Source organism: Cebus imitator, unplaced genomic scaffold, assembly GCF_001604975.1.
Source record: "Cebus imitator isolate Cc_AM_T3 unplaced genomic scaffold, Cebus_imitator-1.0 Scaffold146, whole genome shotgun sequence".
In the NCBI taxonomy this organism is placed as follows: Eukaryota; Metazoa; Chordata; class Mammalia; order Primates; family Cebidae; genus Cebus; species Cebus imitator.
In genome coordinates this window covers 3,054,545-3,069,871 of record NW_016107461.1, presented here as the reverse complement: position 1 = coordinate 3,069,871, position 15,327 = coordinate 3,054,545, and positions in this window count along the sequence as shown.

Sequence of the window (15,327 nt, the reverse complement as noted above, 5' to 3'; positions counted from 1 at the left end):
TGCAATGTCATTAAAATGAAAAATCAGAATTTAAGAATAGAGGTGGAAAGAAATTCCTCAGGCCTCAGATCTACTACATGTATACTTAAATGGAAAGCAGAATTTGATGATGAGTGTAGACCACTCTCACAGTGGGCTCAGAGAGGCCGGCTGGGATGGACTGCACCACTGACTACTCCCCTACCCGTAGTACTTGGTAGAGTCAGCAGCCGGGCTCGAAGCAGTGGTATTATCACCCATCTCCAAAGAGAGCAGCCGAGTTCTTCATCTTCCCGCTAATCAATTTCCCTTGAGATAATTCTACCTAAACAAGTCTCAACAAAGATAGCATCTGATGTTAGTATGACCAACAATATCACGCAGACCAAACGAAAGAGCAGTCGGAGATCCATGACTTCCAAAGAAAGCATTTCTTTTTTATTTCCTAGAGGGTGAAAGTACAAAAGGTTTAGCCTCTTGGGTTGAGTAACCTCTAGAAATCTTTAGAATTTTCCAAGGAGGCAAAATTGCCAGATAAAAAAAGAAAGGCATTTACATTATGTGAACAATATGAATGAAGTAACCTCATTGAGGAATAAAGAGAATATGACTTCATTCTTTACCTCATGCCAGTAAATTGGTTTTATATGAAGATTTTATTTCACATGTGTCTACTTGGATGCATTTTTTTTTTTTTAATGTCACTGCAGGGAACTGAAACAACAGAGAGGGAGAAGCTGTCTGGAGAGGGAGCAGACTAATTGAGGATCCAATGTAAGTTCTTGGCTAAGGCTGGAGTATACATGTATGATAAGAAATTACGCAGTGATTAACTTGAGAGAAGCTGTTGTGTGTTTAAGAACAGATCTAAGACACTGCAGGTAGAACCACACTGGGAGACTTTGGAATTCCAGTCCATACACTTCTAAATTCCATTACCATCCATCTATACTCCAGAAAAAGTCATGTCTTTGGATTTAGGACTATGCCCTAGAGTAAAATCTACTCAAAGTACTCCTTCTATAACCTAAAACAAAGCCTCAATGATATCTTTAGATGAAAATCAGGGTTTGGAGGTTGAGTTCCAACAAATAAAGAAGTCTTGGAAAACAGTCTTTCCACAGAGGCATGTTAACAAAATGAACACTGAACATTTAAAACTTTAAGTTTATCAGTTAGTAATTGCACTACCTATTAGAATTAAAAACTCTTCAGAAGTATGTACCAGAATCAGGAATGTATATAACATGACATCCACAAAGTTCAGTATTAAATCTAAATTTACTGGACATTTTTAAAAAAGAAAATAAGAGCCATAGCTAAGAAAAAAAAATGTAACGAATAGGAACTGACCTCAAGATGGCCCAGATGTTGGATTTAACAGATTAAGACTTTTTAAAGCTAACATAAATATTTTCATAGATTTGAAGGAAAATGGGGTTTACCTAAAGATATAGAGAATCTTGGTAGAGAAATGAAAAGTGTGGGGGAAAAAAGAAGCAGAGCCATATGAAAATTCTGAAACTAAAAATTACAATGTCTAAAATGAAAAAAACATTCTGATGTGATTAATAGCAGATTGAGGATGATAGTAGAAAAGGTCAGCAAACTAAATAATAGAAATTATTCAATGTGAAAACAGAGAAAAAATAAAAGAAAAATTATCAGAGTCACAGAGAACTAAGAGTAACTATCAAGCGATTTTATGTGTGTAATTAGGATCCCAGAGAAAGAACAATGAGAATATGACCAGTAAACATTTGAAGATATAATGGCAATAAGTTTTTCAGGTTTAACAATAAATATTCACTTTCCACTGACAGATTCAAGATAACTCAGCTTCAGGCTAAAAATCAAGATCCAGAGAAAGTGAAGACATTAGTTCAAGGAAAAATAGATGCAGTACATACACAGAAAACATGATATAGATTATGACTAATTTCTCATCTGAAGGCATGAAGGTCAAGATCTATAGAAAGATTTATTTAAAACACTTCAAAACCAATCTTCCTAGAATTTGATTCCCAGTGAAAATGTTTTTTAGAAACAAGAATGAAATGAAAACATTCTCAGATAAGTAATAACTGAAAATATTGCAAGTAGACTTTTGCTACAAGAAATGCTAAAGAATGTTCATTAAGCTGATAGGAAATGACATTGGATGGAAACTTGGCTCTATTATTAGGAATGAAGACACTAGAAATGGTTAAAAACAAGAGGGAAGGAGAGGGGACAGTAAGCATAAAAGAGTTTTGTTAAATATGACAATTTCCTTTTTTTTTTTTTTAAAAGAAAAGTTTAAAACAAATAAGAAAAATAAAACAAATTGCTAAATGTAGTTAATAGTTATAATAAAACTCAAAATATTACAACAGTAGCCCAAAAGATAAAATATAGTGTTTCAGTTAGCTCAAGCTGCCATAGCAATATACCATAAATTGGTATAACAGAAATTAATTTTTTCCCAGTTCTGGAGGCTGAGAAGTTTAAGTCAAGGCACCAAATGCTGGCTCATTTTGATTCTGATGAGGGCTCTCTTCCTGGGTTTTAGACCTATGCCTTCCCTCTGTGTCCTCACATGGCAGAGAGAGAGAATAAAAGAGTAAGGGCAAGAGAGCCCATATTCTCTGTTCTCTTTTCTTATAAGGGCACTAATCCTATGGGATCAGGGCCGCATCCTTATTACCTTATTTAATCTTAACTACCTCCGTGTAGGCCCAGTCTCTAAATAGTCACATTTAGGGATTAAGCATATGAATATTTAGGGGGATGCAATTTAGCCCATAGTAGACGGTGAGGGTGTCAGAGAAGTTTTATTGTTGTAAGGCTATTACAATTGTGAAGTGTGAAGTGTCAGATACTGAGTTGCAAGTTTACAGTGGAAAATGGTGTGACATTGACGCTACGTAATAAAGGAAGAAAAGATTTTTAAAAATTGAAAATACAAATATGGTACTTTGTCAAAATATTAAGGACTATATAAAATCTCTTCATTATGCAGATAATCAAAATAGCATGAATAACCAAAAGAGAAAAGAAATTCATTATGGACCAAAGAATATGTTGGAATCCTTATCATTTTTTAATCTTTCTAACATTAATGGATTTCTGAATATTGCAGCTGTTACTTTATGTTCTGCAAGATTACCTTTTTATATATACACAATTAAAACTAAAGTAGAATGTGTTTTGATTATCTTTTTCCAGCTAACGTCAGTATTTGATGAAATTGTAGCTAGAGCAGTAAAGCAGCATAGTTATTATTCAAATCTATATGGACCCACCCTTACAAAATAGCCTCCAGTTAATCTTAAGCATTCTTTAAAAAGCCTATTTGTTGGTAGACAGAAGGAAGGCTAAAATTCATGTATGACAGGATTGTAAATATTACTATTCAGAAAATGAAATCAAGACTCAACTCTATTTGAGGAAAACATGCCAACTTTAAGAGAAGTTGAAATTTTGCATGGCCTACTTATCGCTGGTTTCCTAAATGACCTAGAGTAAACAGAAACAGCCTTTTCATGTGGCTGCTGATTAAAGCAAGGTCTGTAAGTTGGCAGTATATCATCTGAAATTTCAAAGTATAAGTGGAAGCTGGGGTTTCTTTTCCTTTCAAAAAACCCCCATACTCTTTATACGTGGTCTGAGTAGCTGGCATACAGATATAAAATCGCTGGGCAGTAATCAGGAGTGTACTGGCCCTTATGGCAGGCACCAAGTGGGTTACTGCCAGGTCTTTGAACTACAAAAATAAATAGAGAATAGAAGTGCATTGTATTGGCCAAGCCTGAGGCTCAGTCATCTGTCTTGGAGCATGCTCTGGTGAGAGTGTTTAACTTGGATTCTTTCCATCACATGTGGTAGCTGCAAGAGTGAAAAGAGAGAGGAAAAGAACAATGTTAGGTGGTATATTTAATAGTGTGTTGGCTTAACAATTCTCAGGAAACTGTTACTTCTATTTTTCTCTTAACAGCCAGAGTTCATTCGCTTTGTTGAGGTTCTGAATGAGTGCCTGTGTACTTTAGAAAATGTGATTCCACCCTCTCCACCACTTTCCATTGTTTTACAAAAGGCTTAAATAGCAAGCATAGAGATTCCCCCCAAGCACTGTCTATTAAAGGAAGCTAACTATGGCAACTCAAAGGACAGCATATTTTTGTATTCAATTTCACCAGCAGCCTTGATATCCCTGAGTTAATTGGTCTCCTTTACCCTAAACCTGAGAATTTGGAATTTGTGGTAACTGGATGTTTGTTGTTTTTGGCTACATTATCCTCCTTTCTTTTTTTTCAAGGGCAATATAAAATAAACTAAAACAATTTTAGGCTCTGTCTGCCTTTTCATTCTTCTAATTTTTCTTCTTTAAGAAACGATAATTTTTATTCAAATACATTGTACCCATAACAGAAACTTGATTTAAAAAAATACCTGTGACTAGAGAAGGGATGGATTCTTTGTAGACACAGTGATACACTCAGCTGGTGTATATTAGAAGAAATTTTGCTTGTTTACACAGATGAATTATCTTGTTTTCTATATTATCAGTAAGAGTGCTAACAAATCACATATGAGACTTTTAAGAGATTTTAAATAAAAAGGCAAAACTTTTGACAGTTAAGTTTTTAGCTACTAGCATATTTTTTCTAGGTCATGCACCACACATTTTGTAGCTCTGTGAATCATCAGTAATAAGAAACTAATACAAATCTGAATTATTTATGAAAATACAACTAAAGAAAATCAAGTTATAAAATATTGTGATATTACTTTGGACTACATACTTTTCATGATTTCTGCAATTTTTAATTTTAAGATCTTGTTCAGAAACTCAATATGCCAACATAATAGTCCATTTAAAAAATTCTTTCAGTGCATACCTGGTAATATGAGCTTTATTCAAAACAGCTTTATACAATCTAATTCTTCATAGAAACAATATAATGTATGAGGAGTTACATTTCTGTAAAATCTAAATGGCTTATTCTACTGTTAAATAATGAAAAGAGTAAAATAAAATGAAGATAAATAAATATTCCTTATGAAATTATTCAATAGCTTATGAGGTGGATATTCTAAAACTAGGCTCAACATTTATCATCTTTTTTCTTGGATAGCAGTAAGGCTTATTAGAACTGCAAATTTAATTAACTTTTGAAAATATAAAAAGTCAAGACTGTACACAAAAAATATTTCAGTACAATTTAACATCAAGAGGTTTTCAAGCAAAAGAAGAACATGTATAGCTACAGTTCTTAGCTTATGCTTTTTGAAGCATTTTCATATACCATTTTCAAATCATATGATATGGCCGCCTGTATCATTTGCTGTTATACTGCATAATTTTAGTAATATTTTATTAATTCATTTGTATCACATAAGATATTATTACTTCAAAAATTCAAGATTTTCTTTTATAATCTCCATTTGAAACCCATTTTTTAGTTTCCCCAACAAAGTTTGCAGACCTCCTTTTCTCTTATTGTCACTTAAGTGGTGACAGAAAGAGAGAATGAAAATTAGTGTAATAATGGCAACAACGCCTCTGTATTTATGTCTTACAAAAACAAGGAAATCATTAGATGCTCCTGAGGCAAAACTCTAATGTATAAACATTTCCAAAAGCATTGCTTTTGAGGGCTTAAGAGACTTTCTAAATTGTTCAGGGACACTCGAGATCAACTGACTTAGAAGTCATGTGTTTTCTGCTTTTTCAATGTGCTTAAACTGCCAGATTTAATGCCTCCATGTACCCATTGACAATGTGTAAGTACTTTAAATGTTCTTGACTTCAAACAGGCATTTAAACAAACTTTAAGTTGAACCTGTTCTAGACAGTAGAAACTTCAGAAGGTTTGTTCTCCAAGTAAATAAGTCTTCCCAATCGGAAATTTTCTTTTTCATTTTCTCTGCCATAAAAGTTGAACAACTCATGGATTACTGTTAAAAGTATGGTAAGACTAACTCAGGTCAAATAGATTCTGCAAGTGAGTGATATAGAACATAGAGAAGAGAAATTATTTGAGAGTGCCTTAATAATCAAAGCATACTGATATGAAAAAAAGATGTCCCAACTTCAAAATAGGCCAGAGATAAATTACTAGATCTTTTTCTAGTGCAGCCATAGGCTTTCGCCTTTGATTGACGTTTTATTGACTGAGCTATTCTACAGATCTGTAGGGGCAGAGGCCAACTTGCATATTATTTTTCTGACAGGTTTGCAAATAGTTTTCGTCCTGTAGAAAAGATAATCTCAAAATTCATGGTTTACTTCCCTGTTGGATATTAACTGATTTTATATTTAACCCAACAATCTTACCTAGACACCCGTTTATGTTGGTTAAAAATACTTGCACTAGTATTTTTCTTTGAACTAGTTTTAACATCTCACTGATTTTCTTATCAATTAATGAGTTAAGCAAAGATCATTGAAAGATATTCACTTTATGTTTACCAGAATCATGATTTAACCTTTTGGAAAAGTATAATTTAACACTGGTAAGAGGATAAAAAAATGATTCAGATGTTACAACCTTTAAAGAGCTCAGTGAGGAAAACAGTGCTTTTAATCTATTGTGTTAGTAATGAATTCTCCCAAGTTTTATGATAATAAATATTAATTTGTTAAAATATGTAAAGTATTAAATTTAAAACTCTATTTTATTTAGCTAATGAAAATCATCCAACTATCAAATGTTTGTTGAACATTTTCTTTCTTGTGATGTTCCACCTTTAATCACTTGTGCATTGTACTATCATTTCAGAGTGCGCTATTCTCTAGATGAGAACTGTGACTCTGACTTTTTTGGTTTTGTATTCCCAGTGTTTTCCATAATGCTTGACTTAGTAGGTGTTTGGTAAATGATACATTTTAGGTTTTTAATGTGAATGAGGCATGTCTTTCAGTCTTTGTTAAATAAAATCAAGTCTCTCAAATGTACTCCCTTTCTGAGATTTCCCTGGGACTCAAAATATGCCAATTTTTTATCAAGTTCAGTGTATTTAAAATGTAAACTTTTTATTCAATGTACCTATTTACATCTTATTTGTAATAATTGTTGTTTATTTTTTCAAAAATGGAAACAAAGAAAATGGCATTAGACTACATTAGGAACTAGATGTGCTATTTGCATGCTGAGTGAACATTTCTCTTCTCTTTGTCTCAGTTTATTAAACTCTAAAATGAGGCACAGGATAGAAAATATCCTAAAGTATCTTCACTGCCTGAGAACCTATTATCATATGTGGACATCTGTAGCAATTTGATCCTACCTAGTGACAGTACCACTGTGGTTTTCAACTCTACAATATTACAGATGAAGTTTAAGAAGAGTTGGCCAGGCGCGGTGGCTCACTCCTGTAATCCCAGCACTTTGGGAGGCCGAGGCGGGTGGATCACGAGGTCAAGAAATCGAGACCATCCTGGTCAACATGGTGAAACCCCGTCTCTACTAAAAATACAAAAAAAATTAGCTGGGCTTGGTGGCGCATGTCTGTAATCCCAGCTACTCGGGAGGCTGAGGCAGGAGAATTGCCTGGACCCAGGAGGCGGAGGTTGCGGTGAGCCGAGAGCGCGCCATTGCACTCCAGCCTGCGGAACAAGAGCGAAACTCCGTCTCAAAAAAAAAAAAAAAAAGAAGAGAACTCCGTCAAAAAAAAAAAAAAAAAAAAAAAAGAAGAGTTTATGTTCATTAAGTTCGACAAATCAAAGATTTGCTGAATGTATGTGATTAAGAAGATGCCTTTTGAAATGAAATGTATACTTCAAAAAATCATTTTACCTGCAGTGTGCTTTATAAAATTGAGAAATTGATGTGAAGGGTGTAGGGAGAACAGTTTCATAATCTTTCAGCCTACAGACACAAAAGACCACCTTTGGTGTTCTTGGAGAAATCACGGGAAATAAAGCAAGACAGGCGCCTAGTTTTTTGTTTTTCTTTGTTTTATGGCTGTGTGTGTGTGTGTGTGTGTGTGTGTGTGTGTACATGCTCCCCTGCCAATGATTTTATGAGGCTTCATGCAACATGAAAACTTTGTGACATAAAGAAAAAATTGTCAAACCTAATATGAAACCTGAGTTGTAGGCATCTAAATCATAACCAGTTCTCAATCATAAATAGGCCTATCAAAAATATTTCACAGACTGACCCAGTGTAAATATAAGCCTTTGGTTGCTGGCATATATGAGCCATATAGCTATTAAGTCCTAAAAAAACAATGATTCTATAGAAAGGTTATGATTCAATATAGTGCTATTCAAACAATTATTTCGTTTTTAGTATGTAGGTTATGCTGCCAGAACTTTTTTCTAGCTTTATAATGCTGAAAAAATAAATGTATATATTTTCTACAATAGAAGTAATATGTAGTAATATAAGGTGTGTTATTTACTTATGTTTTTCATTTTAACTTTTTTCTCCTCTCTAATGGAGCTTATTTTTGCTGAGCTCCTTGGAAATTCTCCTGATTTAATTTTCAACATTTTTTAGCATTACATTTTAAAATTAATTCTATTTAATTATTTAACAAAGAATGGGGCTCATTTAATTCTCTTTATTTGTCTTCCAAACTGAATTCCAGTAGTCCTCTAAGAAAAGCCATACTCATTCTTTCCTGTCAGGGTTTTATTCCTCTAGGTAAAGATTATCTGCCTTTTGTTGTTCTTGAACCATTAAATGTAACTGATTTCCCTGAAGGGGCCATTTACCTCTGCTTCTTCTGTACAGTGAATAAGAGAATTATTTATGTAAATGGTATACATATTTGGTATATGTATGGACAAGTAAATGGTATACATAAGGACAAGTCACACATATACCTCACTCCCCGATGCTATTTAAAATTCAGAAATTCGGATTCAACAAGTCAGTAAGCTGAAGGGGACCACCTAAGCAAACTCAAGCAACTAGACTTTCATTATTTTAGCTCCAATACATGCATAGAATTTTTTTCCCCAAATGTGGTCCAAGTTTTCGATAAACTTAGTGAAGAAATTCTTGTTGAACCAGTATATAGAGAGCTATGTGAGCTCCCTAACCTGCAACATGTAATTTGATTCTCATTTATAAATCCCTAGGTATGTATTATGTAGGAAACAATAAGAGATGAGCCTTTTCATATCACCCCTCCAATAAATATTTCCTTGAATCATTTTTATACCTTATGCACGTTTCTCCTGCATAATGAATTTTAATTGATTTTCACAGTCTTAGAACACATTTATATTTTGCATCTAGAGACCAATATAAGGTTAAATTATTAACAATATCCACAGAGTTGTTCAGATAATTATTTCAAATTTGAAACCACATTGCTGTTATTCTCAGACACCTGAGAAAAATGCATTTCCACCAGCCAATTTGCTTAATCCAGAACAAGATAAAACACTGCTTTGAGGCTAATTCTAATAACTTTCTTTTAAAAATAAACTTAGTTATGGAATTTGTAGAATACTTTATAGTATAGTTTGGGCACTTTCTTAAATGAGCCTTAATATCTGTGATGGTTAATTTTAGATGTGAACTTGACTGGATTTGAGGAATGCCTAAATGGCTGGTGAACCATTTTTTCTGGGTGAGGCTGTGAGGGTGTTGCCAGAGGAGTCAGTGGACTGGGAGAGGAAGACCCACCCTCAATGTAGGCAGGCTCCATCCAAGGGCTGCAGGGGGGCTACAACAAAACAGGCAAAAGAAGGGAGATAAGCAGTTGGCTCACGTTCCTGGTTCTCTCTTTTTCCTGTTCCAGACACTTGCTTCCTCTTCTCCTGCCCTTGGACATCAGACTCCAGGTTCTTTGGACTTTGGACTCTGGGACTTGTACCAGCAACCACCTGGAGGCTCTCAGGCCTTTGGCTCAGACTGAGGGCTGCACTGTTGGCTTCCTTGGTTTTGAGGCTTTTGGACTTGGACTGAACTACACAACACAGGCTTCTGTCTATCCTAGCTTGCAGATAGCCTATCAAGAGACTTCATCTTGTAATCATGTGAGCCAATTTTCCCTAATAAATCCCTTGTATGTATGCATATATCCTATTGGTCCTGTCCCTTTGGAGAACACTAATATAGGTTTTGGTACCAGGAGTGATTTTAAATGAACAAAATTTTAAGGGTGAATTTTCCTGGTTTAGGGTTTTCTGAAGTTGCCTCTCTGATCTGACTAGTCCTAAAAATGCTAAGAACTCTACTTCTAATAGTAGGGAGAGCCCCAATAATGAAAATAAATGCATTTGTTATTGCTGATTCACTACTCCTGAGAGACAGGAGTTTGGTGATTCCATATAGGATACCTTTGAACATTTGTGGAGAACCAAAATATATAATGAAGTTGGTTGATTGCCCCTACATTTGCTGAACAAAGTGGCGACAAAAAGGGATGAGTTCAGGAATTTTAACTCCTGGCTTCTGGAGCACAACCGAAAAGTTTCTCAGTGTTTCCTGGGTGAGAATCTCTTCTTTTCTGTACACCAAGGGCTGAAATTGCTGAAAATCGAAAATAAGCTCTTATTTTCCTTTTTATTTTCATACTTTAAGTTCTGGGGTACATGTGCAGATCTTACAGGATTGTTATAAGGTATACACACGCCATGGTGGCTTGCTGCCTCCATTCCCCCATCATCTGCATTAGGTATTTCTTCTAATGTTATCCCTCCCCAATCTCCCCACCCCCTGCTATCCCTTCCCTAGCCCCCCACCCCCAACAAACCCCAGTGTGTGATGTTCGATGTTCCCCTCCCTGTGCCCATGTGTTCTCATTGTTCAATACTCACTTATGAATGAGAATATGCAGTGTTTGGTTTTCTATTCTTGTGTCAGTTTGCTGAGAGTGATGGTTTCCAGCTTCATCCATGTCTCTGCAAAGCACATAAACTCATCCTTTCTTATGACTGTATAGTATTCCATGGTGTATATGTACCACATTTTCTTTATCCAGTCTGTCATTGATGCGCCTTTGGGTTGGTTCCAAGTCTTTGCTGTTATAAACAGTGCTGCAATGAACATACGTGTGCATGTGTCTATATAATAGAGAGATTTATGATCCTTTGGGTACATACCCAGTAATAGCATTGCTGGGTCAAATGGTATTTCTAGTTCTAGATCCTTGAGGAATTACCACACTGTCTTCCACAATGGTTGCAGTAATTTACACTCCCACCAACCAATAGTGTCAAAGCAAGCATTTCTATTTCTCCACCAGCATCTGTTGTCTCCAGATTTTTTAGTGACAGCCATTCTAACTGGTGTGAGATAGTATCTCAATGTGGTTTTGATTTGCATTTTTCTAATGACCAGTGATAATGAACATTTTTTCATATGTGTGTTGGCCTCATAAATGTCTTCTTTTGAAAAGTGCCTGTTCATATCCTTTGCCCACTTTTGATGGAGCTGTTTGGTTTTTTTCTTTTATATTTGTTTCAGTTCTTTCTAGATTCTGGATATATTAGCCCTTTGATAGATGGGTGGCTTACAACAATTTTTTCCCATTCTGTTGGTTGCTGGTTGACTGTAATGATTATTTCTTTTGCTGTGCAGAAGCTCTGAATTTTAATTAGATCCCATTTGTCTATTTTGGCTTTTGTTGCCATTGCTTTGGTGTTTTAGTCATGAAGTCCTTGCCTATGCCTATGTCCTGAGTGGTATTTTCTAAGTTTTCGTCTAAGGTTTTTATGATGTTAGTTCTTATGTTTAAATCTTTAATCCATCTGGAGTTAATTTTTGTATAAGCTGTAAGGAAGGGGTCCAGTTTCAGCTTTCTGCACATGGCTAGCCAGTTTTCCCAACATCATTAATTAAACAGGGAATCCTTTCCCTATTGCTCAACACAAGCTCTTATTATACCAGTGGCTAACCCACAAGGAAAGGTACATGCTCAGCCTCAGCAAGTGTCTACTGTTAAAGTGAAGGCATTGACTGTGAAATAATAAAACCCTGTCAGTTAGAATTAGGACATGTGGGAGGACTCTGATGAAGCTGGGGACACTGAGTTCCTAAATTCTGATGAGCCTGTCTTGCCAGTGAAAGTGATCTCCCCACTTCCCCTCCTTGGTGGCAACATCTCCTCCCCAACTCACAGTAGTATCAGTCTTTCAGCCTTTGTCTGAAGAGATTAACCCTGCACTGACTGAGGAAACAGCGATGACCTCCCTTAAGGCAGCTGTGAGGTAAGACAACACTGATTCTCCTCAGGACCCAGCCCCAGGACCCCACTGTGCTTCTAGACCTGTAACTAGATTCAAGTTCTGGCAGACCCCTAGAGATAAGGTACAGAGTGTGACCCATGAGAAGGTATAATTATACTCCCAAAGAACTACTTCAGTTTTCTAATGTATAAGCAGAAATCCAGGAGACAGTTATGGGAATGGATAGTAAGGGTATGGAATAAGAGAGGTAGGAACATACAGTTAGATCAGGCTGAATTTATTGACAAAGGACCACTAAGAAGAGATTCTGCATTTAATGTTGCAGCTTGGAGACTTGAAAAAGACTTAATAGTTCATTTACTTGGTTAATTGAAGCATGGATCAAAATATAGCTCACTGTGTGTGAGCTGGCACTGACTGATCTCCCTTGGTTTAATGAGGAGGAAGGGCTCCAAAGGCTTAGGGAGCTTGGAATGCTGGAGTGGATTTTTCACTTGAAAGATCTACTCATCTCAATTGGGAGGGTTCGAAAGACATAACCTTCATCAGTACTTTGTGAAATACATTTGTGAGGGGAGCACCAGCATCCTTGAAGAGTTGTGTGATTGCTCTCCTGTATGCCTGATTTTAGAATGGGAACTGCAGTCACTCAATTGAAAAACCTAAATGCAATGAGAATAATTGGATCCTAAGGTGACAGAGGCCAAGTAGAGGCACTCAACCATCAAAGGCAAGGTGGGCACAATCACTGAAATGGACAGCAGAGGCAAAGCAACAATTAGAATACTCTGACTTGTGTAGAGATATGGCATTGGCTAATTAGTTGTGGTATTCCTAGAAGTGAAATCTACAGGAAGTTTACTACATTATTTGATCTGAATAAGCAGAAAACTTCCAGTAAGTGAACAAAAGTCTAACTGGAATTATAAAAATAAAGAGTCATGATCCATCAATCAATTTCCAGACATGAGGTAGTTTACAGACCCAGAATCCCTTGAATGAAGGAGAGGTTGAGTACCCTTGAGGGAGGACTTCACTATACCACCAAAAGCTTTTGCTGTTAATCTTTCTTCAATCCTTCCTCAAGGGGACCTCCAGCCTTTTACTAGGGTAACTGTACATTGGTGAAAGGGAAATAATTAGACCTTTCAGGGATTACTGGACACTGGATCTGAACAGACATTGATTCCACAGGACCCAAAATGTTATTGTAGTGGTTAGAACAGAGGCTTATGGAGGTCAGGTAATTAATGAAATTTTACTTGGGTTTGACTTACAGGGGGGTCCAGTAAGTCCTTGAACTCATCCTATGGATGTTTCTCCTGTGCCAGAATGCATAATTGGAATAGACATACTTAGCAGCTGAGAGAATCCCTACATTGGTTCCTTGACCTATGGGATAAGGGCTACTATAATGTGATATGCCAAATTAAAGCTACTATAACTTCCTCTACCTAAGAAAATAGTAAATAAAAAAGAATATTGTATTCCTGAAGGGGTTGCCAACATTAGTGCCACCATCTCGGACTTGAAAGGTGCAGGGGTGGTGATCCTCACCACATCCCTATTCAACTCTCCTATTTGGCCTATTCAGAAGACAGATGAATCTTAAAAAATGACAGTGTTAATCAAATGGTGATACCAATTGCAGCCACTGTACCAGATGTGGTTTCATTGCTTGAGCAAATGAACACATCTCTTTCATAGCTGGTATGTACCTATTAATCTGACAAATGCCTTTTTTCTCCATTCCTATTCATAAAGCCCACCAGAAGCAATTTGCCTTCAGCTGGCAAGGTCAGCAATATACCTTCACTGTCTTACCTCAGATGTATATCAACTCTTATGTTAATCTTGTTCACAGAGATCTTTATCACTTTTCCTTTTCGTAACATATCACAATGTTCCATTACACTGATGATGTTATGCTGATTGGACCTAGTGAGTGAGAAGTAGCAACCACTCTTTACTTATTGGTTCAACATTTGAATTTCAGGAGTAGGAAATAAATCTGAACTAAATTGAGACACTTTCTACCCCATGGAAATTTCTAGATGCCCAGTGGTATGTAGAATGTCTAGATATTTCTTCTAAGATGAAGGATAAATTGTTTCACCTGTCACTCCTATAACCAAGAAAGAGGCATAATGCCTAGTGGGCCTATTTGGATTTTGGAGGCAACACATCCTCATTTGAGTATATTACACCATACCATTTATCTAGTGACCTGTAAGGCTGCTAGTTTTGAGTGGGGCCCACAACAAGAGAAGGCTCTGCAACAGGTCCAGGCTGCCGTGCAAGCCCCTCTGCTACTTGGTTCATATGATCCAGCAGATCCAATAGTGCTTGAGGTGTCACTACCAGACGAGGATGCTGATTGGGGCCTTTGCCAGGACCCATAGGCAAATCACAGTGAAGACCTTTAGGATTTTGAATCAAGGTCTGACTATCTTCTGTAGGTAGCTACTCTCATTTTGAGAGACAGCTCTTGGCCTGCTACTGGGCCTTGGTGAAAACGGAATGTTTTACTATGGGTTACCAAGTTACCATGTGACCTGAGCTGCCTATCAAAACTGGGTATTTTCTGACCCACCTAGCCATAAAGTTGGGCATGCACAGCAGTGTTTCATCATCAAATAAAAGTAGCATATTCCTTATCAGTCTTGAACATGTCATAAAGGCACAACTAAGTTACATGAGGAAGTGGCCCAAATATCCATAGTCCCAACTCCTTTTACCTGCCTTCTCTCTTCTAACCTGCACCTCTGGCCTCTTGGGGAGTTCCTTAGTCTCAGTTGACAGGGAAAGGGAAGTCTAGGGCCTGGTTTACAGATGGTTCTGCAGGATAGGCAGGCACCTCCCCAAAGTGGACAGCTGCAGCACTACAACCCACTTCTGGGACATCCCTGAAGGACAGTAGTAAAGGGAAATCTTTCCAGTGGTCAGAACTTCAAGCAGTGTACCTGGTTGTGCACTTTGCTTGGAAGGAGATGTAGCCAGATGTGCAATTATATACTGACTCATGGGCAGTAGCCAGTGGTTTGGCTAGATGGTCAGGGATTTAGAAGGAGCACGATTGAAAAATTGGTGACAAATTTGAGGAAGGGGTATATGGATTAACCTAAGTGTTCAAAAAGTGTAAATATATTTGTGTCCCTTGTGAATGCTCACCAAAGGTGACCTCAGTAGAGGAGATTTTTAGTAATCAAGCG